The 25,580-nt window shown below is 38.2% G+C and overlaps 1 protein-coding gene and 1 long non-coding RNA gene across 2 annotated transcripts in view; both read right to left on the bottom strand.

The window, feature by feature from the left end:
- Nucleotides 1–3,852, bottom strand: part of angpt1 (angiopoietin 1) — a 164,274-nt gene extending 160,422 nt beyond the window's left edge. The window contains exon 1 of the mRNA XM_089122927.1: nucleotides 3,512–3,852. The gene's annotated coding sequence lies outside the window, so the exon portion shown is untranslated. The remainder of the gene's footprint in view (nucleotides 1–3,511) is intronic.
- Nucleotides 3,853–6,801: 2,949 nt separating this feature from the next.
- The window catches only part of LOC120471369 (uncharacterized), a 58,865-nt gene continuing 40,086 nt past the window's right edge, over nucleotides 6,802–25,580 (bottom strand). The window contains exons 2-4 of the long non-coding RNA XR_005620796.2: nucleotides 14,886–15,029; nucleotides 14,522–14,626; nucleotides 6,802–7,560 (exon numbers count right to left, since the gene is read on the bottom strand). This is a non-coding gene — a long non-coding RNA (uncharacterized LOC120471369). The remainder of the gene's footprint in view (nucleotides 7,561–14,521; nucleotides 14,627–14,885; nucleotides 15,030–25,580) is intronic.

The following is a 25,580-nucleotide window of genomic DNA, read 5'->3' as shown; positions in this document are numbered from 1 at the left end:
AGCTCTTGAAAGGTAATGTTATTATCCAGAGTCTTTTTCTGTTCACTCTCAATCTTCGGTAGATCATATCCTCAGCACTTTCATGGTTACAGTTTTCAGAAGCATATAATTGTGAATAGAAATCCACCGACATCTTCCTTATTTCCACAGGATCTGTTGTTATAGAACCATCATGACGACGAAGATGATACATTTGCTGCTGTGTTGTATTTTCCTTTCCAAGATTGAAAAAAAAATGTGCTAGGGGTATCCATGTCTTTGATAGAGCAAAATCTTGCCCTTATTAGCGCTTTCTTTACTTGCTCTTGTAGAAAAGTTCCAAGTTCTTTATTTTTCTTTCGTAGAGCATCATCATGCACAAGTTCATTATTATTAAAAATTCCTTGTTCTAAAAGTTCAATGTCTCTTTGTAATCTTTTCACAGTTGCCTTCACCACTGATCCAACATGGGATGAATAATTCTGACAAAATATTCTTATGTTCACTTTTCCAACATCCCACCACTGACTGAGATTCTCAAACGAATCTTTCTTCATTTTCCAGTTTTTCCAGAAAAAAATAAATGAGTCACAAAAATTAATGTCCTGTAGCAATTTAGCATTAAAATGCCAGTAATAACTCGGTTTTGACATATTTTTTAAAATAAAATCAAAAATAACCATGTGATGGTCTGAAAAACCGTTAGGCAAAATAGAAGCATTCGTCACCCGATTATTCCATACTTTACCCAAATAAAACCTATCTAATCGTGCACCACTGACTCTATTATCATTTACTTTAAGCCAAGTATATTATCTAGATCTTTTATTAATCATTCTCCACACATCTAATAATTCGAATTCATGCAATACATTTACAAACATCCTACTTGATTGAGTATGTGGCTCTTCACCATTTCTATCAATTGTAAAATCCGTGGTGCAATTCCAATCTCCTCCCACAACAATACACACATTACTATCAATTGTCTTAATTAACCTTGTCATTTTCATAAAAAAATCAATCCTCTCAGATCCATTATTTGGTGCATAAACATTCATTAGCACAAATACCATTCCTCCAACCTCAACCTTAGTTAACAACAGTCTACCTTTTATGACCTCATCCACAGCTAAAATATTAACATTGATATTTTTCGAAAATAAAATAGCTACCCCTGCGCTATTATTTGTCCCATGACTTAAAGTGAGCTTCCCTCCCCACCACATGCTCCATTCATTTTCATTATCAGTATCAGTATGGGTTTCTTGTAAAAAAAACTACATCAACACAGTTAATTCTAAGAAACTCTGAAACCATTGCCAGTTTTGTCCTATCTCTACCTCCATTTATATTCAAGGAGCCCACCCTCAAAAGCCCCATGAGAAAAAGGAAATAAAAGAGACAGGACAGATAAAAACGTGACATACAAAGTTTAGAAAACACCATGTGCAACTTCTTCATTTTACTTTTTTTTTTCCTTCCTTAACCTTGTTATCATTTTCTTCAGACGAAATCTCTTTTTTTTTATCTAAGGCTTCATAACTGACATTTCTTTGCAATGACAACACTGACCCAATGAATTTATCTGTGTCTGGAAAAAAATCCGTAACTTTCCCAAATGTTGCATCCAAAAAGTTATTAATTTCATGCAACGTGTAAGTATCCTCCAAAACTTGTGAACCTATCTCAGAAATATCAGAGACTGACTCATCATCTCTTATCTCCTTATCCTCAGACATTTCAACACATCCAGATGTCCCTGCCACTTCATCATCCACATTTCCATGAATTTCAGCCTTTTCATTTTGATCAGCAAATCCCGATTTTTCACCTTTCTCACTAGACTCATTTTTATCAACCACATCATCAACAACAACATCCGTTTGTTTATCGCAGTGAACTTGAGCATCACTCTTCTCTCCAGCATTACGCCCGTTTCACACATACTCCGTTTGCAGTGCGTATGCGGTGACGCCCGTTTCACACATACTCCGTTTGCAGTGCGTATGCGGTCCGTATTTTTTTCCGTACCCATGTTAACAGGTTAGAGCTTTCACACTGCACGCGGATGCAGTCCGTCGATCCGTTCCAGTTGCGGTGCGTATACAGCAGTGCAGAGATCGTTTCCGTACCGAGTCTATTTCTGCTGTGCTGCAAACGCAGAAATAAAGTGACAGCGCACGGTTCGTGGTCAAAATGAACTCAGATTGACCTCGAAATGTAGTAGTTTCACCATAAATGCATTTAATTCAATAAAATGTAATAATCTCTCCATAAAGGTATTTAATTGTTTCATATTTTTACTTTAAGACATCTTAATATATAGGCTAAGTAATGCATGGAATTGTATGCATCGTGTTTAAACGAGCATGCGTCCATTCAAGTTTGTTAAAGAGAATCGCAAAGCCATGGCAAAACTTTTATTTTAATAAAAGTTGCTGCATATGGTGAACATATTTTGATTACCAAAAACCAGGACACATGGCCCAGAAAACAAATGATACTCGAAGTTTACTCAAAGATGCCTTATTAATTTCAATACAATTAAAATAGGCTATGCCCCCTCTGTGGAGAAAATTGTTGTATTAAGACACAAAATTCAGATAGGCTTCTCAGGGGATACTCAACATGTTTTTTTATGACAGGTTGGTTTAAAAAATAATGAATGAAATAATGATTAAAAAATAATGTCTCTTCTGTATTAGAAAAATAAATATATAATATTAAGTAACTAAAAGAAATACCTTCAAATTGAACAAAAATACCTCTCACAAACGTACAAAAACGAACTAGTTTCCTTCCTCTTTATCCTGTTTTTCTTCCTCATCCTCCTTGTTTGCTCATCTCCTATATTTTGCTGTAAAGCTGATCTTTTCCAGCGTTTTTTTATTTTATTTTTTGAAAACCAGGACATCACTTTATAAAAAACGGCCAGGAAGGACGTGAAAACAGGACTGGGATAACAGGACTGTTGGTCACTGGTCACGCTATTGCTGCATAACTTCTGATTTTGAAATAAAAATAGCGAGTGTTTATGGTACAGCTCACGCACTGCAAACGCAGCATATGTGAAAGCACTTTAGCGCGTGCGGCTCCTGTACCGGATACGCACCGCAACACAGTCTCACTCGTTTGCTACCGCATCACTAGGCCCTGCAGTCTCCTCACCGTCCTGGGCTTTATGTGGACACGCCATCCTTTTGTGGCCCACATCCCCACACTCAAAACACTTCATGCTTCCAGAGTTTGCATAGATCATGTATGCCTTACCTTCATGCCATACTCTAAAAGAAATGTCTAATTCTGGCTCATTCAGAAACATGAACACCTGCCTCCTGAACGACATGACATGCTTTAACGCAGCATTTGTACAGCGAAGTGGAACCATTTTAATTGCGCTAGCAAACTTCCCATAACGAACTAATCCCCGCTCAATCTCATCATTATTAATGAACGGGGGCACGTTTGATATTGTTATGCGCGTCGTCGGCGTAACCAGCGGTAAAACATTAATGAAATCGCCACTTACCACAGTTCCGTTGATAACGAGACGATTAACTATCTCTTCCTCCTTTACAAAAATCAGCCTTGTTCATCCTCGAAGCCGAAAAAATGTTTTCAAACCCGATCTGCTCTCCAACCGCGACTAGCACATCCTCCACCTCCACACCTGGCGCAGGAACACACCTGACTCCATTACGCAGAGGCACAGGTGGCGGTGGCGGTGGCTCTCCCCCATTCGGTAACGACGCCATCCCAACACCGTCCCGGAAAAAAAAACTTTACTCAACTTGACCTACTTTCAAAATCAACCGTTATACCCCAAATTTAAGATGAAAAAAAGGAAAAAGTAAATACCAGTCACCCTCTCCCCTAACGAAACCCCCCACACACCCAAACGCTCCCAGCGTGCACCGGAAGTGAGAGAGAGAGAGAGAGAGAGAGAGAGAGAGAGAGAGAGAGAGAGAGAGAGAGAGAGAGAGAGAGAGAGAGGAAGTTTAGGGGTTCGAACATTAACATTATTAGAACTCTGAACATTAAAAGCCATTTCTAATTCTTCTCTCCTTCGATTCCTAAAGGAGTGAAAGATATGAAAGAAAGACTCTTTTGAATATTCAAAGTGATTTCATGTTTCCCTGCAGAAATCCACAGCTTGAAAAAGAAAAGAACTGAAATAATCTGATGAACAGCAGCGCTTATAATGTTAATATTACAGTTTTTTACAGTCGCTAGGACACATTTCTCAATACTTAGGTCACTTTTTCAAAACTCTTCACACAGTTCTCCTAACCAGCTTTCAGCTCAGCAGCAGTTAATTTCACATTCAAAATGCACTAAAACACTTCATTCATTTCTCAAATCAACACATTCTTCCATAACACTAGCAAAGGTTGACAGCCAACAAACACACTTTGTCACCCACAAAACAATGACCTAAAGAACACTAACAACATGTAGCATTATACAATCTTTGTTTATAATTCACTGCAATAGAGTTTACTGGAATGAATCAGACATGATGCAGAATGCTTCAATATATTTTATGTCTTTTATTTTTATTTTTTTGCACTGAGTAATTCCAAAATACAAGAATTTGTATACACACCATCCACTGATACAGATACAATAGTAATGTTACAGTAATCGACTCGGTCTTCTCCATTTGTCCACAGGTTCTCATCCCCATCACATCTTATGTCATCTAGGGCAATACACCTAAGAATCTTCTGGCATGCCTGATCAATCCCTGGCAATCTTCTGCTGATGTGTCCTGGCATCCAGCATTCATTGCGTCCAGGAGGGACATTTGATCATGTGGATGGTGGTCAGAAACCTTCCACCTCCATGAGGAAAAGAATTCCTCTGTGGGGTTGAGGAATGGAGAGTAAGGTAAGAGTAACACCTGTGTAGATGTTCATCTACAATGAGAATCAGCTGTGGTTGGTCCAATTGTCCACTTAGTTTTATAGCATTTAATTTTAAGATGCAAAATATATTTCATTAAAATATTACTGTAGAAATGTAGCAAATTGATGTCTTATTCAGTTTTGTATTATGTTATTGTTTTGAACATAAGTTTAACAGTTTTGAAAACAGTGTGTAAGCATATGCAAATTGGCCTATAGTAACACAGAGTTTTGGCGGTTGTTGTGTCGAAGTGAGAAAAGAATTAATGTAATTTGAAAGATGTAGTCATTGAATGCATTTTGTGCCAAAGCAATGACAATTGATCCACAGTTTAGCCCACATATACTTCTGTTGTGCTCACTGTGTGACAACGCATTCTCACCCCAAGGCGTCACCTTTGACCATGCTTCAATATTTGACGTTTTAGGCGCCCTTTAGCGTCACTTACATGACGCGATCCTACGGCGTCATCTAACTGACGCTAAAGGAAAGCGTCAGTCAGAGGACGCGGTTAGGTTTAGGTGTGGGGTGGGGGTAGGGTACATGCGATCCTAGGGCGTCACCTAACTGACGCTAAAGGGCGCCTAAAGCGTCAGATATTGAAGCATGTCCAAATGCTTCCCAAGGCGTCAGTTAGGTGACGCCTTGGGAGTGAGAATGGGCTGTGTGTGAAGAGTTTTGAAAAAGTGACCTAAGTATTGAGAAATGTGTCCTAGCGACTGTAAAAAACTGTAATACCATCACACACTTTCTCTTCTCCATAAGGGTTTAGTGCATTGTTACAGTGTAATTATATACTGAGTAATATTATTGTGCTTACTGTAGGGTTAGGGTTTGGTTGTTGCATGTAATTATGCATAATTGACTGTTATTACTATGGTAAGTATGTGTAACTAAAATAACTAGGACACTGTAAAATAAAGTGTTATCAGCTGGTGTCAGATTAGTGGGGAGATCAGTGTGTGAACCTATTTAGGGTTCAAATTATTTATTTTGTCCCACATTAATTTCAAACGTCTAGTAAAATGATGTGGTTTTGTTTTATTAATACAGTGTATACTTTTTTTCTTGATTTACTCTGAAAGAATGGAAGTGAAATGTGACAACATGGAGCACATTCAATAAAATGTACAGGGTATAGTGTGTATACACATCTGCACTGGTTAGTGTACACACTAAGGACGTACTGGGACACTAATGACAGACACATGACCTCATCCTCACTGTTCAACATCACGACTGGGATTTATGAACTGCAGAACTGATACCTCTCTGACATTATATTTTAATGTTATTCAAAGTACATTTTGTTAAATATTTTTTGTTTGTCAGCTGTAAATAAATGATACATGTTGGATAGATTTAGTTTATTACCCGTGTAGTGATGTACTGAATGCTTATGCTGAAATGTAATTAAAAAAATGGTTTGTATTTTAATTGTCTCATTATTTATAGTGATCGACACTTTTGATCGACAGCTTTTATTATATTTATATGAATATGGCTACTTGCTTACTTTCTGTATTGCCAATCCTGAGACCATGTCTGCACTGTGACCCTCCTGTTATTTTAGTATCCTTTTTAATATCCTGTTCTTAGATCCACTGACCATTTGCTTTTAGTTGTCCCACGTGTGAAACTGAAAACCAGGGGTGAAAAAGCATTTTCAGTGGCAGGACCGAAGCTGTGGAATAGTTTGCCTCTATACATCAGACAGTCTCAAACCATTACTATTTTTAAATCAAATCTTAAAACGTATTATTACAGTTTGGCATTTGACGCCATGTGAGAGTTTGTTTTATTGTTTTATTGTTTTATTGTTTTACTGTCTTTTATTTCTTGTATCTTGGTCATGTTGGTTTGTTCGCATAAGTATGTACGTGTACTTTGTTAAACACTTGTTGTTTTTAAAAATTGCTATATAAATAAACTTTGACTTTGACTTTAGTTTTAAATCATATTTTAAATTAGCTTTTATTTTTTATATTTTTAATTTTCATGTTAATTTATTTGTTTTTTTAGTCATTTCGTTTTGTGCATTTGTCATTTTATTATTTTTTTATTTATTTATTACAATTTAGGTTTAATTTGTTGTCCTTTCATTGATTTCCATCCAATTAATAAGTTTAGTGCTTCAATGTACACAAAACAAAAATTACAAATGTTTCCTTGGTTTTTCAGCTTGAATTATTATTGTATTATTATTTTTTTATATGTATTTATTTATTTTGTGTTATTAATTATTTTATTTTAACACTTAAATCACTCTTGTCACTGCTGGAATTATGGATTTACAAGATTGCTCACTACTGCACTATGTTGGTTTGTTTGTATGTATGTCTGATTGTTAAATAAAAAAATAAAATAAAAATATAACCATTAAATTCCGAACATAATCGGGATTTCTTAACAATTGCATTATTATTGAATTGGTATTAGTTGACACTACATGGAATATTTATAATACCGTTCAAAAGTTTGCAGTCAGGCTGGTTTATATTTAAATCTTTTTAATAATTTAAGCATAATAATAACCCTCTTCACCAGTTGCAGAATGACTGCTAAAATCCCAGTACTGGGTGTTCACCAGAAGATGGAGTCATTGTGACGGTGTTTCCCAAACTGCTCCACATTTCTCTCTTTGTGCGACTGGGACCATCCCACAAGTCCCTAAAAAAAAAAAAAAACGACCAAAGTAATAATAATAACAATAATATATATATATTTTTTATTTATTTTTATTTTTTTTAAGAATAGTCTCACACACACACACACACACACGCACACACACACAAATTACACTGGTGGTAATCCTTGAGTGTAATGTTAAAAAGGAGGGGGGGGAAGGCAATAATTTAACATTGCCATAGGTTTACAAACAAATCAAATATAATAAAATAAGGTGTGTGTGCAACAGGAACGCAACACAAGATCACACACTGTAATAGCAAACTATTCATTCATTTAAATAATCCTCCCTACTCTATCCCTTAAAGTGCTGTGAGTCTGAGGAAAGAGGAGCTTGATCATCACAGCATCGGCGAGGCAGAGTGTATGAGGGTGTGTGTGTGTGTGAGCAGTTTATCAGAAGTGTGTGATCTTGTGTTGCGTTCCTGTAGCACACACACCTTAAAGAGTAACGTGAATCTCCAATGAGCACAACACACTCCTTGTCAATGTTTATAAAGGATTAGTGGATGTTTCACGATGCCGCTCTAATGAGAAAGAACAATTTATTGAATTATTGTGGAATTATGGGACTTTAATAATAACAACTAAAAACCGTTGTTGTTTAATAGAAGTGCATGTTTTAATCTGAATCTCCATTCCTCGTGTCTGGAGACGATGGTGAGGTGATGGTATTATTCCAGGAGACTGGCTTCAAATGAGAAGAGACGAAAGGAAGAAGAAGAATTAAACATAAGCTCAGCGTTCTGTGTGTGTGTGTGCGTGTGTGTGTGTTTGTTTGTGTAACAAGTGAAGGAAAGAAGTAGACAGGATGTAAGGCAGACATTGGATTACTACATTATTACATTATTAAAGTGCATTATTAAAAATAAAACATTTAAATGAAGTGTTGTGCATCACCGGAAAACGCAGTACCGTATGTTTATCATCATCATCATCTGCTGTCCTTTAATGAGAAACGTTTCCTTGCAGATGTGAGCGTGATCAAATGAAGGTCAGCCAGAGGCGAGAGACCATTGTGAGATCTGAGATGGGGGAGGTGAAGCCAGGAGAACGACAGCAGATCCATACGCCACATCCAGCTTCATATCTTCTCTTATATCTTTATGTCTGACTATTAAAGCTCCTGGAGCGTTGGAGGAGGCCGAGAGACTGAGCCAGACACAAGGGAATTTCCTACAGAGTCTCTCTCACACACACTCCATCACACACACACTTTCGGTTCTTTCTTCTGTTAAACCACAAATCTAAATATTAACTCATATGGGGAAAACCCCAAATACTCTGTTCAGACCGGACTAGTTTCTCGAAACTCGTGTTTCCCTGGTATGTGGTGCTGGTATCTTTTCGGGTTTAAGACTGCCGTGGACAGCTGACTGCTAAAGTTGAGTTATCCTAATTTTGCGCCATGGCAGTGACAGAAATTACATTTTCCAATAAGTTTGAATTGATTTTTACCTTTAATGTGCATTTTTACCTTTATTGGGGCAATAATTTTAGCATATGCATCATTTACTGTCAAATTATTACATTTAATCGTATTAGAATAATAAGACCCTACAGGGCTGTTACCAATGAAATATACAACGCATTCTCATCCCAAAGCGCCATATACAACGCTTTTGCAAAAGCGTAAATATCCAACGCACATGGCACCCTTTAACGTCTAATGAGACGCTTCGGTTATGGTTAAGTTTAGGTATGGTGTAGGGTAAGGGTTAGACCACTAGGGGGCGCCTTCTGCCCAAATATATCTGCGTCTCATTTCACGTTAAAGGGTGCTATGTGCGTTGGATATTTACGCTTTTGCAAAAGCGTCCTATATGGCGCTTTGGGATGAGAACGGGCTCAAATATAATCAGTATCAACAAAATCAATCTTTGCAAACACAGAAGCTGATGTTTTGATGTTTTAAAATAATGTTTTAAAAATAAAACACTGATAATACTTATGAAATTATTTTAAAATGGAAAAGATATTTAAGTATGAAAGAAACTAAAATTACCAGTAGGTGGCACTGTTCACTTCAAGTCACTTCACCTGATTCATTCGAACGAAGCATTTGACTTTCTTAATGAGTGAGTCATTGAATCATTCATTAAACCATTTGTTTAAATGGACTGATTCACATTTACGTTTATGCATTTAGCAGATGCTTGTATCCAAAGCGACTTGCATTGCATTACAAGGTACACTTTCCCTGAATCTAACCCATGACCTTGGTGTTGCAAGCACCAATGCTCGACTGTTTGAGCATCAGGAAAGCCTAACTAACTAGGAAATAACTAAATCACAGCAGCAATCGTCGTTTAATGAGTGTTGCCGCCAATCATGATCTTTCTAGTGGTAAATACAACTTGAGATGGTGAATTGATCCTGTCCGAATCTGCCATGTCTGTGTTAGCAAAACCTCCAGAGCAAATTACCAGCAAACTCAAAAGTCCTCAGAGAAATCAAATCCCATCTGAATGCAAATGTCTGATGCAGTATTACATTGAAACATTTTTCTACCTTTATCTAAGCAACCGCTTGCCCACCAATCTAGCAAATTAGCAGCTAACTGAAGTTTCTGTGGCACAATAGAGTTACTAGCATTTTAATTAGTTAGCAAGAGTCTGGAGCTCTCGAGACCTAGACAAAGGTCAAGCAATCCATCACAGTGAGGACAAAGAAACACATTTGCCAATAGCAGATTCTCAATTTCACGACTTCATCAAACCAAAACATCAGCACAAATGTCCCCGAGGAGGCGTTTAAAAGTGAGCGTCTGATCAAAATTACACTTTTTCCCTGAGGTTTGTCCACCCCTCCTCCTCCATCCACACTTACTCTCTGTTTACTGTCTAGATGCTGATTGGAGCCCTTGGCTATGACAAAGATGATGTATTACAAGTGATACTCATTGGTCAAACTTTGGACGTCAGTTTAGCCCAATTTATTCACCGCTCGTTGTCAGGCTGAAGCTCTGCGGTTCAGGTGGTTTGGATGAGCTGGTCAATGTCAATCTGTTGAAATGAGATGAGAGTGTTGCATAGCATTTCTGATCAGAATCTCATCACACATGACAGCGTATTCACAGTTAGCAACTACAGCTTAAGCTGAAGTCAAAAGAGTCTGTGATAGTCTGGTCACGAGATTGTTGCTTTAATATAAGAGATTGTATACTTGTTTCATCACGCTGATCACGTAAAAAATGTAATAGCACACATTTCTGAATGATTTGAGGAATCAATATGTGCAACATTTTTATGTTTAATATACCCAAATGTGATAAGATTCAATCGACAAGCATTTTGTATGTCCACACCAGACGCGACATGAATACAAGACACACTGCACTCACAACTAAATCGATCCAAAAATCACAGCCAATCAGAGGAGTTTGTGGGTGGAGTCTATCTGTAAGCTCACTGCATTTACAACTAAATCAATCCAAAAATCACAACCAATCAGAAGAGCTCAAAATCACAAAAAATGGTTAGGACATGGTGTAAGACATAGAGTAAATGAGCAATTTTAACAGTTTCTCATTCATCTGTACCCGTCTTATTATTGATGCAGTGTGAATGGCTCAAATGCACTTAAAGGGGTGATGAAGTGAGAAATCAAATTTTCCTTGAGCTTTTGACATCTAAGAGGTTATCATATTATCAGGGGCGGAGTGGGACCAAAAAATCTACCGGGAAATTTCGTAGACCACCGGCCCTCGTCGCCGGCACGATTTTAATAGCCGATAGCATTTACAGTTTTACTGATGTAAAAGGAACTTTGTTGTACTAGTATGCTGGAGTAAAGTTCATAAATGGTCATTCTTTCCCATAGGAATTTCTAAAACTATGTTGGGAGGACTCTGCCTCTAGGGGGGTTCGGGGGCATGCTCCCCCGCAAGAAAATTTTGGACATTTTAAGGTTAAATGCATCAATCTCGTGCTCTCTGAGAGATCGAAATTAAGAGCTTCAACCCATGAACTGCTCGTTGAACAAAGAAAAAACATTAATTTGTACCAGGACAATAAAGAGGGCTCAAACATCTTTTTAGTTATGAGAGTCTCAGTCTGTATTACATTATCAATGGTGTTTTAGGATGCCAAACAATTATTATAATAATGTAATAATGATTTATAATTATTCCCATGACGTACTGTAAAATCCATTTATAGCCTTAATGTACTATGTAAATGAAAATGAGTATTTCAAAAGTATATTTTAACCTACATTACACTATAATATAGGAAAGTTAAAATACTTTTGTCCTAATTTCTTCACTTGCAATTAATAAACCCTGGAGGTTTTATTTAGGAGAAAACACCAGCAGCCTGATGATGATCGTGTCAGCAAAGTAATCACGCAGCACAAACAGGATGCTATTCTAATGTCAGTTATTATAATGGCGCAACGCCATATCAAGGTTTCAATTTTAGTTCGTTGGCAAAATATAACGCTAGAGACCTTAATGTTTGGTTTTACATTTTACATCTTTACATATCTGTGTTGGGAAAAGGGAGAAGAGAGAGTTCGGCAAGGCGGATTCGAACTCGCGTTCAGCGCATCAAAAAACTGCTTTGCAGTACTTCACGCCCTACGACCTACGCCACTGAGGCTGTTTCATGACGTGTGTCGTTGTGCTGTAAAGACAGGCACTTAGTGCAAATATATGCTCCGTTATAGAAAATGTAAAAAAAAAAAATGTTTTCTTCCCTTAGCTTGGGCCATGGCGAACTTCTAATAAATACATTTTATCAGACCGGGCCGGCCCTCGCGGCCTCGAAACACTACCGGCCCACCGGGAAAACTCCCGACTCTCCCGATTGCCACTCCGCTACTGCATATTATAAGAATATCCTGTAAGTTTCAGAACTGAAAACGTCCTTGTTGGTCCAATAAAAGCTTTTATTGACACCAGCCTCTGAAAACGACTCATTTTTAAAAGTGGGGAACTATGACGTCAAAGAGGTTAAAACACCACCCCCGCAGAAGAAGATCAACTCCTACTTCAATACGGCCGGTTTAGCCCTGCCCACCGATTCACGCATTACACGCATAGCTAAACATAGCTAACCTAGGCCGAGCTACCGAGCAATATTGTGCAGTGCCTGGTTGAGGAAGACAGTCGCTGCATATGCTTCCTCTGGATTCCAATAGGACTGCATGGATAAACTTTATTTTTAATGATGTTCCAGCTGATGAGGGTAAAACTTCTGTTCGCTTAATTTCACTGAGGATTGTTTTGTAAACAAGACTGGATTTGCAGACCGATTAGGAGTAAAGAACAGTGCTGTGCTGCCTGGATCTGACAGGAATTGTGCAACACACAGACTCTGGGTCGAACATGTATGGGCGAATCATTCCGGTTGCCATTTTTCAACATTGGGCGTTTTCAAAACAGTTTTCCCCACGTACACAAACTCATTATAATATACAAAACTGTTATCCACTCACAGCAGTGGGCGTTTACTTCCAAGTCTTCAGTGCGAAAAACCAATAAAATCCGTGCGTTTCTGAGTTGGTCTCAAAGCTAGGGTAGAAAATAGCTTATTAGTTATTCATTTTTTATGTTTTTGAATGCAAAAACCAAGCGAATGTCATAAGTTCACCTCAAAAAACAATATAATAAAATTTAAAAAGCCAGTTCATGACCCCTTTAATAAACCACTGTTAACGACTCACACTGCTTGATTTGTCTTAATGGTTTGACGCTAACAGTGTCTTGATTAGTGCAAGGATTATGTTTGCTAGAGTTCTGGAGCTCATTGACCATCTGCTTTATGAGGGTTTTTAATCCTGTGGGTGATCACATTGATTTGTGAAAATGTCCGTATCGGAGCCGGCAGACGAAGGTTAATAATGAATCTGAGGAACCTCTTATTAAAGCTCCTATTAAAGCAACAGAAAGAGAGGGCTATTCTGCAGTCTCTAACATGGCTTGTTTTAAAATTTCCAATCCAACATCCTCCAACATCAAGATCTCCTGCATTCCCACACACAGTACTGTATATATAAACGCTCACATTCTGCAGGATTTCTAACCCAGAAACACACACACAGCTCGAGTCCCTGGAGGAATCACCCTTTAAAACAACCTCTGAATGAAGCACCTTACCCGATTTTGTGGCTCGGTTAACAAGCTGTCACACGCATGCACACGCACACACACAATCACTCTGCTAGATGTCACTGCACTTGTAGCATTCGGGTGGATATTATTTATTTAAGAGACTTTATTTAATACATACTTTATTTTATAATGGTTAGTTGAAAAAATACGTATGCACACACACACACAGTCACACTCACTCCCACACTCCCTCACTCACACTCACTCCCTCTCTCTCACTCACTCACTCACTCACTCACTCACACACTTAGTTACACACACACACACACACACACACACACTTGCTTATTTAAGATTGTTTGTTTATCAAATGTAGTATACTGTTGATTTCGGACACATTAATGACGATATTCTCCATATACGAGAATAATAGTGATCAAGTGGCAAGTAACAAGTGGAAAAAGTCCCATCAGAAGAAGAGCTCCACACAAGCCATGGAATCACATCTCTCTAGCGATTACATGACTCTCAGCGATTAGTGAAGCCAGCGGCCGCTTCTATCTCTGCTCACCGGCTCTTCTGATCCTGCGATTATACACGAGTGAAGCTGCGAATTTCTTATTACAGCGAGATGGACCGCAGGTGTGAAGAGGCTGCAGTGCTTTTCACCTGGACCTTCAGTTTCTCAAACCACACAGCAATTACCAGCACAACAGCAGGGCTTAGGAGAACACACACACACACACACACACAAGCTAAAAACGAGCTGAGAGGATACAGTAATTGAAGTTTAGTCTTGGCAGGTGTGTATGTTTGGATGACCTGTGTGTGTGTGTGTGTGTGTGTGTGTGTGTGTGTGTGTGTGTGTGTGTGTGTGTGTGTGCTTACCCTCTGAGCCAGCTGTGTTGTTGTTGTTGTATCCTCCACAAAGGTGAGCGATTTCTTTCATAACTCAGCATGTTGCCATAGACACGGCTGTTTGCTGTTCTGCACCTGCAGGAGAAGTTTTGCTCGTAAATCAGGGACATTTTCCTGGCTTAAGGCAAATGCAAATATTTGGAAAGAATTTTTTTTACCTCCTTTCGTTTTTTAAATAAATGAAAAAAGAAAAGAAAAATAAATTATTTCCCCAAATACTCCATCTCTCCCTGTCTCTCTCTCTCTCTCTCTCTCTCTCTCTCTCTCTCTCTCTCTCTCTCTCTCACTCACACACACACACACACACACACACACAGACACGCACACAGCTTACCTAATTTTCTATGAATTTTATATCAGTTAACGGTGGGATCTAATTCTATCCATTTCTTCTGCATTGATTTACTGAGATTCATAATAAAGTTGTCTCTTGAGCGGTGCCAAATCGATGAATCCCCATTAGATGCCGCTGTGATCACTGGAGACAGAAGATTGTCATTAGTTCTTGATGAAAAAGGACCTTGAAATTGGATTAGATGTTTCACAGGTTCACAGAGCTGAAGAGCAGAGAGAACACGTCTGAGACTCTGTCAGAAATATAGAGTAGGGTTTGCTTAAATGTGTCATTACCAAATAAACATCTAGTCTTAATATTTTTACATTTACATTTTTTTTTTTTACATTTTTACTCATTTAGCTGACGCTTTTATCCAAAGCAACTTACAATTGCTATGTATGTCAGGGGTTGCACGCCTCTGGAGCAACTAGGGATTAAGTGTCTTGCTCAGGGACACATTGGTGTCTCACAGTGGATTCGAACCCGGGGTCTCTCACACCAAAGGGTCTTATCCACTGCGCCATCACCACCCTCTTTTTATTAGTAACAATCCATCCATCTAATCGTCCATCCATCTATCTATCTATCTATCTATCTATCTATCTATCTATCTATCTATCTATCTATCTATCTATCTATCTATCTATCTATCCACCATCATCCATCCATCTAATCATCACCATCCATCCATCTAATCATCATCCACCCATTCATCTAATAATCCATCATCTAATCATCATCCATCCATCTAATAATCCATCCATCCAATCATCATCCATCCGTCCTTCTAATCATCATCTATCCATCCCTCCATCCATCTAATCATCATCCATCCATCCATCCATCCATCTAATTATCATCATCATCATCATCATCATCATCATCATCCTTCTAATCATCATCCATCCATCCATCCATCCATCCAATCATCATCCATCCATCCTTCTAATCATCATCCATCCATTCATCTAATCAGCATACATCCATCCAATCATCATCCATCCATCAATTCATCCATCTAATCATCATCCATCCATCCATTCACCCATCCATCCATCCATCCATCCATCCATCATAATCCATACATACATCCATCCATCTAATCATCATTCATCTGCCTGTCTATCCATGCATCTATAAGTCACCTCAGATATTGTGAAAGCATCAACAGACAGATGTACGAGTCGGATCTACTACTGTCCGGTTCAGGTCGTGACTGTCATCAGTCAGACCTTGAAAATAAAGCCCTGGGTGGAACGGCCATTTGTCTGCACACATTGTAATTGGTGTTTTGGGCTTTTAAATCAGTGAGGTTTGCAGAAGCATGTGTTTTTGGGTGATTGAGTTAGGCGGCTGTGTAATTAAGGCTGATTGTGGCTGAAAAGCCGAGATGTGGTTTCATCCCTGTGTTTAGTGTTGATTTGATTATGGAAATGAGGCAGTCTTGCACTTGGCGCAGTGTGTGATGTGGTGAAAGAATTAACTGATAATATGATCCAAGTTTTAAGAAATCGGTTTCTGTTTCTCAAAGATAGCTTGTCAGACTCATTCCTCCATCACGTATTTGTAAAACTTAATACATGTCGTTTCAAGGTCCTATGCTTTAAGAGTTGTACATTGTGTTGTGTTGAATTGAAGCTCATTAATATTCATCGAAATATTGTTATATCCCCAATAAGTGACCTGAGTATAATGTTAATGAAACCGAATCCAGTTGCACTCTATGTTATTGTTTCCAGCACTAGAAATCGGTGTTTCCAGGACTCAGAATGGCATTAATTTAATAAAGAGGAACCACACAACAGCCAACTTTCCACATAAATATATATTAGAAATGAAATCAACATGGAAGTGAAAGAAGTAGACGTGATGGGATGATTACGTCCTCTCAGTTGTTGTTGTAAAGTGATGACTTCCTGTATTAGCTTCTTCCTGTCTCGATTCCTGCTACATCAGAAACTGAGAGTCTAAACTTAAAATTCATCTTGTGCTGCACATGCAGATATGGGTGAGGGTTATAAACTATAATCTGCAATGTGAGGAATACAAAAATTGGTTTGTTTAAAATCCTTCTGTCATAGATACAGTCAAACCGAGGTTTATTCAGACACCTTTAACATATCTCACATTATCACAGTTTATTTACTATAGTTTAGAAAATGGTAATAAATATATAATAACAGAAACTCAGATCAGGGGATATTTGACTGTTTTTTTCCGTCCTTCTGTTAGACACATGATGGCGCAGTGGATAAGACACATGCCTTTGGTGTGAGAGACCCGGGTTCAAATCCACTGAGAGACACCAATGTGTCCCTGAGCAAGACACTTAACCCCTAGTTGCTCCAGAGGCGTGCGACCTCTGACACATACAGCAATTGTAAGTCACTTTGGATAAAACTGGTTTTACTAAAATCAGTCAGCTAAATGAATAAATTTATCTACACAATTAGATAATACCAGTTTAGCTCAATGGCCAATCAATGCTTCGTGTTGTTCAGTGTTTGTGTAAAAAGAGCATTGGCAATTACAGAAAACACACTGAAGAAAACATTATCAGCTCATGGAGAATATTTAGGTATAATATGTCACAGTTGTAGTGTCCTGCACACACAAAAAAAAATATCAGAAATGATATCTGGGGTCTGAATAATTATTGGTTTGTCTGTATACTGTAACCATAAATAAAATATGAAACTACCCAACTAACAGGAAGCATCCACAGAACTTTGGCTATTAATATTAATAAAATATGTCTTTATATTTGTTTGAAATGTTTGAATGTTTGAAGAATGATAAAAACGGAACGTTCAAAAGAAGAAATTTTTTTTTTTTATATATATATATAAAATCGTGAACTGGACGTTTGGAACGTTCAGAGAACAATCAGAAATATTTTAGAAAAAAATTCTTATTTTTTATTTATTTGTTATTAACAAGGTAAAAATGGTTTGAAAGACTTGAAAAGCACTGTATTCCCAAAGCACTGACATCATATAAATGTGATTTAAAGTAGCAGTTCAGAAGCTGAATGCTGTAAAGCAAGCCTGGCTGCGCCCTCCTACGCACTTCCGCTCAATTTCATTTTCCTTCAGTACTATGTCTGGGACTGCTGTATATCCTTAGGTCCAGAAATCAATTTTTTGTAGGACCAATCAGCGAATAGAGGGAGTTGTTGAGAACGATGACGTTGATAGTGCGTCAGTTTGAGTTCAGTAATGGCAGCGGAGAAAGGCATGAGAAAAGTTATTCGGTCCGTTGTTGGAAAAGAAACGGCCGAATATACAGAATTTAAAGCCGGATTGATGTTGTCTCACCTCTTTTTGCACAACGGTGGACCAAGTGAAGGAGGCAGATAGGTTGGAAGTTTGTACTGGGCAGCTTGGTGTGCACGATGACCGTGACATTTTGGGCGGACATTTTAGCCTGGTGTTCGTGGTGTTCGGAAGCCCCGAGTTCTGGCTGCTAAACTATTGTTGAAGATCCGCTCAGGAGTCATGTCAGTAGCTCATATTCCCAACAGTAAATTTACTGATTCTTGTGATGAATAGAACATTTTGAGCCACTTGTGTACTCATGCAGGAGGTTGGTGTGTCAGTTTTACATGTTGTAAATCATACAAATTGGTTGTATTTTTTTTTTTTAAATAATTGTCATAAATAAAAATAATATAAATATATGTAATATATAATATAAATAAAATGTACTAGAGTCTGGTTGAACCAGGCTACTGTAAAGCTGCATCTTCTCAAAAACGACATGACATCCAACAAACCGCAAATCACCTGCCAAAACAACACGCTGCCACTTCTGAAACACACATACACACACACCTGTGACTCCAGCAGAAGAGGCACCAAATTGCAAATTCATCAAACTTATTCATGCAAATCATGCAAATCACAGATCGCCATACAAATATATTTGCAAAAAGCCTCTGCAGCAAAGAGAGAATATAACGGTGTGCGTCGCCTCAACACTAAAACGAACGGAGGGGACACTCATCCCCCCTCTGCAAGCGCTCGTGTCTGTCCTCATTCGACTGATACTGTTTGAATCAATATTGATGGGCCGAATAGAGGTCTTCTCCTTCTGGGAAACCTCTACATCTGAAGGACATTGAAAATGATCTTGGCAAAGACTCGTGAACTTCCCCGATTTACCCACATACCATTATTGCTCAGAATGAGTCATAAATAATAAACGCTGAGAGAGAAACACATGTGAAGGGACAGTGGGTGTGGGGAGTGGACGCAGATAAGGAGGAGTTCACACAAAATAAAGCTTCTGGGAGGACTTTATCATGTTTGCATGAAGATCTGTGTGTGTGTGATTCTGTCTAATTCATAAATAGAAAGAGGAATAAAAGGTGTTGAAACACCTTCGCTGCTGCCATACACCGTTCAGAACCATTGTATCAGATCATAATCAGATGATGTATTGAGACTGTTTTCATGGGCAAGAAGAGTTTGAGATGATTCATAAACACTGATAACAGCATGTTTACATTCATAAATCAGTGCAGAAAGACATTCACAAAACAACTGCAGTATAGACTTACATTATACAGTTCACTGCAAAAACTCAAAATCTTGCCAAGTATATTTTTCTAATTTAGTCAAAATATCTCAGCTCACTTAATATAAGACAAAATTACCTAAAGACCAAGATTTAAGTAAGATACAGGAGCTTGTTTTTAGACAGTGCATCTTGAATATCTTGTTAAGTGAAACTGTCTTAAAAATATCTTGTTTTGAGTCATATCTCAGATGAAACAAGCTTTTTTGACATTTTGACAGTTTTTTAAGCTGCTGTGTTATTTGTAAAAGATGAATCGTCTTGTTTCAAGAAACAGACTTAACTTGAATTGAGACAAATCTGCTTCATTGAAAACTGCAGGCCAACATGCCCAACTCACAACAACTCACAATGACATGACAGCAAAAAAAACAAACAAACAAAAAAACTTAATTTATTTAAGTATAAACAACTTTACCAACATACAAATTTGTATGTATTCCTATTAAACTTATGCATATTAAAATCGTGGTTTTGACTCTATTGCATTCAATTGTCTTATCAATTAAATTTTCAGTCTCATTTATTAATAGTTTAACGTTACTCATAAATAATAACATTTCGTTCTGTTCGTGCCTTTTGCTGCAAACTCGCTTTGAAGCATTAGCCTACATGGTGTTTAACAATAATATACTTTAAAACCTTCCCATACGGAAAAGGTTTGCTAAAAACTCCTGTGATTTGTATATGTTCCAACAGAATATTGTAAGGGATATATGCAAAAACCACATATATAAATTGCATAATATTAATGTATTTTTAATCATATTATGTTATATGTGTCCTACAAACAACTAAAGCAATATAGATTTTCATGAAGTAAAAACAAAAAAATGCAAATTTAATATGAATTTCCAGCATGGACGTGTATAAACAGAGGACAAGATAAGAACCAGCATGAGGGAAGTACAGCCTACTGATTGATTTATTTACTGCACTGAGTCGAGGCCTATGCCTGTATCAGTCATGGTTACATACTGTATAATCTGCCTTAGATTAAAAACACAACATTTGAACTACACACACACAAGCGCACATTTTAATTACAAAATTATTTTATTAGAATGTGTTCTACAAGATGCAGTTCCATATTTCACATAGTTTTCATTTTATATCCTGCATCGATTTCATTTTCATTTGTGACAATTTCTCTAAACTTTATCACAGTACTACTATGGTACAACCTACAAACAAAACACTTTTTGTTTGTAACAAAAAGTTACTCACCTTAAACGAGTGTCGACTTGCGCCTGCCTTTTCGCGTGATTGTAAGGCCTTGCATTAAAAAAAACAACACACGACTATATTCTTAAAGATAATGGATATAACTAATTTGGATGATAAAATGTCCTCAGAACTGTGCACTGGTTGTTTATTGGCAGGTTATGGAGTCAGTTGCATTGTATGAGGAAAACACGCTCACACGGTCAAAATAGCAATTTGATTAGCCGGCAATTTTATCTGAAGCAACTACTGTTACACATCTGTTTGCTTTTGGACTTCCTTCTGTTAATTTTTTTCAGTTTCCCATCACTCAGTCTTCATTAGTTCATTCGGTTCGCCTGTGTGTCTGTTGTTTTTTTTTGTTAATAATTAGTCTAATTAGTAGCCTAATCAACAGAGTCTTGTGCTGGTGTCTGTCGTCGTTGATGTTGAGCTGGTGTTTCCTAGGCCACATTTACTGGGTATTTAGAGAAAATAATAGTTGACATTTACATCAACCTGCATAAATCAAGTGCCATCTGGGCTTTCACATGACGTGAAGCATTTTCATTTCTCCCAGTTTACACAGAAATCTCCACTTTGGCCAGAGTTTTTAAAAATAATCGTTTTCTGTGATAAAAACGGGGAAATGAGACTGTTTCCGCTTTTCTGTAACCAGACACCCAACTATAGGGACAGTCCCACTCGATCATAGGTTATCCACAGGGTTTCATACTTTTGAATTGACCCTTTGTGTGGAGCTTGATTGACAGGTGATCTGACCAATCATACTTTGCCATCCGCCATTTTGTCAGACAAAGCAGTCAGGAGAGACAGAAGATTAACATGGGGGGATTTTCACTTGAAAAGGGGAATTTACAGCCCGTTCTCATCCCAAGGCGTCATATACGATGCTTTTGCCAAAGCGTAGACATAAAACGCACATGGCACCCTTTAGCATCAATATGAGGCGCAGATATATATGGGCCAGAAGCCGCCTCCTAGTGGTCTAACCCTAACACTACCTGATGCCATGTGTGTTGGATGTCTACGTTTTGGCAAAAGCGTTGTATATGACGCCTTGGGATGAGAATGCAATGGAATATACTGACGCAACCCGGTCTCATCCCAAGACGTCATATAACTGACGTTTTGGGACGTCTTTTGGCCATACGTCAATATTCGCCTTTTTAGGGCCCCCTTAAACGTCGGTAGATGAGGTTATGGGATCCTAACTCTACCCCAGACCTAAACCTAACCCTAAACCTAACCCGTCACCTACCTGACGTTAAAGGTAAAGCGTCAGTTGTATGACGGCCTGGGATCGCCATCTACCGACGTTTAAGGGGGCCCTAAAAAGGCGGATATTGACGTATGGTCAAAAGACTTTAAAACGGTTAAACTACAGTTAAAACAACATTCATTCTTATGTTCATTCATGTTTATTTGATACTGTAAATAAACTAGAAGGAAGAGATGATCGGATCACAAGAAGCTTTAACTGATGCTCTACAGCGATCTGACACGAGTCACGACACATTAAAGAGCCATAAAACGTTATTTATTTTTTTAAATTCTTTTTAAAAAAATGACCAAATTTGAAAGGTGAGACTTTGTTTAATATGTTTAATATCAAAAGTAACCGAAAAGTAACCTGGTCTGTCCTGTCAATCAGCATGTTGTCATAGTGTCATAGTCTCCTCTCTGCTTCGCGATTTTTTTTTCACTGTGTGAGAACATGGTGACGGCATGAGAGCGGCGTAGCTTGTCGGACATAGCGACAGTAACTAAGAGGGGCAGGTCTTTGCGAACGGTCAATTGTATTGCACTGCGGCTTCAAAACAATCCGACCCCCACCTCCACGGTGACCACTAGTGGTCAGAACGTAAATGCAACAAAACCCAGGCCAAACATGCTTTAAAACACCTTTTACAAATCTATTGCAATTTTTTATTGCAATAAAAAAGTGTCTATATGTCATTTTATCAATTGTCTTGTTTTGTTTGTTTGCTCAGCTAAACAGGCCAATATACATTTACTTACTTTAAATATACTAATGTCTAATTAAACTGTCTACAACTGTATAAAAATGATCAGAGATCAGGTAAAACCCACAAACATTTGTTCACTGATTCTCAGTGACTCTCAGTGAACGATTTGTGAAACGTTTCGAAACAGTTATGATGAAATGAAGCCTTGTTTACCGAAATCACGTGATACACAATGATTCTTGAGAAAAGATGTGTAAAGGTTTCGAAGCTTCGAAGCTTCATGAAGCACTGTTTTCATCATCAACCATCAGCCTTTGCTTCTCCTTTTAGCTTACAGTAGATAAGGCTCTGGGCTTCTGCTTGACAAAAACAAAAGCCTCAGAGGAGCGTTTAATTGAAGTTATTAAGGCACAGCACGAGCTCTGGGGGTCTGCTGGAAATACACTCAACACTCGAAGTACAATCAGTACTAAAATACTCTTTGTCTAATCATAATTAGAGAAGTCTCAAGCACTGTACAATCCAGTTGTTTGTGACAGTGCTGGAGTCATATGAAACGGCTTACAAAATAGAAAGCATGTGATCTTTCGTGCCTCCAAGAGACCAAATCCATTAACACGAATGTCTAGGAATCGTTACTTGCCTTAAAGTCTGCCTTACAGAAATAAAACTGCCCCAAATAGCCTTATCAAGAAGATCAAATTACTCTTAAGCCTTGTTCACACTCCATCATTGTAAAATGTCGGGCTGAACTGTGCGGTTCACACAACACACGAATATGGACGTCAGACAGAAATTAGTGCTGCAAACTGTTTGCGCAATGATTTTCTCTGAGAAAGAAAAACATAAAAATAAGATGACCTCAACCCATGCCTTGCTCTGGGGTGCGTTTCCCATACAACGACGTAGTTCACTGCTTCACTACCATAGTACGATGCATCGTTGGAAAAATCAACTAGCTAGTCACGACTGTTTCCCGAAACCCACTGCCGCAAAGTATTGTTCAACCACTTTGGTTTCGCACGTGGTGGAGTAATAACTGCTTTTAATGAAACTGTTTGAGATCCAATTAACGCTAGATTTGTTTTATATAAATTACAGACATGTCATCTGAGAACTACTTCTAATTGTTCTCAGTTGTTTTGCTTTATTACCAGACTCAATATTTGGCTCGTTCTTACATAGTGGAGCGAGTTCGCACATGCGCACTTTTCAAACACGTTACTTCAAATCTCTTGACAAACTAAAAGACGTAAATTCCATTTGTAAGTATTCTAAATAAAAGACACCGGTTGTACTGAATGTCAGCTTGCTCATTATGCTCAAGATAACGATTTATTACCTACAAATGTGTTGCAATATAGAAACAATGCTTCTAACCATAGGTCGAGAGCTGTCGTTCAAACCACCCAACTTTGCGATGCTGTTTGCGAATGTTCGTTGGAACGATGGTTTCGGTAAACACTGAATCGTTGAACTATGCTGATAACGACGGAACTTGCGACCATAGTTGGCTAACGATGCTTTCGGGAAACGCACCCCTGATTGATTGTAGCTCATGACATCACTGAGGTTGAGTCGTGCGACAGCTCTAAATATCTATATATTTTTCTGGGCTCTGTGATGCATCTGCGAACGTCTTTGATGCGTTGTTGGCTCTTTCATAATAACAGATTGGTGAGCGTTCATCGCCCGCAATTTGCACGCGATAACACCCTGACCTGTTGGCAAGCTCAATGATATCCAAATCGGGCTTAAAATCCTGTAGTGTGAACTAGGCTTTAGTGTAACTATCAGTCTTCCGTCATAGTCGCAATGTTATCAAATCACGAGAACTACAGGTATTTTTTCTGGTTTTCCCATACAAATATCTGACCGTTCTTAAATCAAGATACATTCACTTTTGACACAACACCATTTTAAACTAAAAACGTTAAACTTTACACGGTTTGGCCGTTCATTTACACAACAATGCCTGAAAAAGCTAACGGTTTTAAAAGTGAACGTTTTTCAAAATGATCTCTGTATAAACGTTAAAATATGAATCTCTGAAGACGATGACGTCTTGCACATGTGTACAGTATTATGTGTTCAGTCTGTAGTGTTTCATTGCCATCTACTGACCTGGCAGCAGAATACAGTTGTATTCGCGACTCCGTGTGAATGGGGATTATGTTGACACTGAGTTGTCAGTACACGGACAACTAAACGTAAAAACGTCTCCGTTTTAAGCATATCATTGTCGTGTATACCTACCCTCAGTGAGGTTTTAATTAAGATGGTCAATGCTCAGAAAAAATAGGACAAAAACCACTGCATCTGCTGCTTTACAGTCTATAAAAAGTCAAAATCAATAAACATGCCTTCCACTCCACTTTATACTGTCTGTCCCACTTAATTTTTATCTCTGTGTCCAATCTCAACGGGTTCCCTTTTGTTGTCATCACAAACAACAAAAGTGGTAAAATATAGTCAATAAAGCCCCAGCAGGCTGATGTGGGAACAGTTCAGATAGATTTATAGACTGATACATCACACAAACTAACCACTAGATTTACGGTTTTGTTCCTTGTCTTTTAGCGTGGGACACCCACAAGGCCTTTGGCTATTTCCATCAGGCTCAGTAGAAGCTACATTTATGGGCCTAAATGAGTCCGTCAGGTGCCGTGAGCACGCAGCCAAAACATACCGCAGGAATGCTAAACACTGATTCAAAGAGTTCACGGTGGGTTTTGATGGGGAAGGAGAGAGAGACACACAGTTTGACCGGATGTCTTTCGGCATGCGCTCACAAATGCTCCAAATTCCTTGTGGGCACTTAATAGTCAACAACATGAACTCCACTGGACTTGCTCTGTAGCTCCTAAAACGTCTCGGTCGCTCCTTCACTGCAGGAGACTTTTTTTTTTTTCTCCTCAGA

The sequence above is a fragment of the Pimephales promelas genome, chromosome 18, assembly GCF_988280905.1.
Source record: "Pimephales promelas chromosome 18, fPimPro1.hap1.1, whole genome shotgun sequence".
Lineage (NCBI taxonomy): Eukaryota > Metazoa > Chordata > Actinopteri > Cypriniformes > Leuciscidae > Pimephales > Pimephales promelas.
Note: the sequence above shows the minus strand (reverse complement) of the source record. Positions and strands in the feature narration are given on the sequence as shown.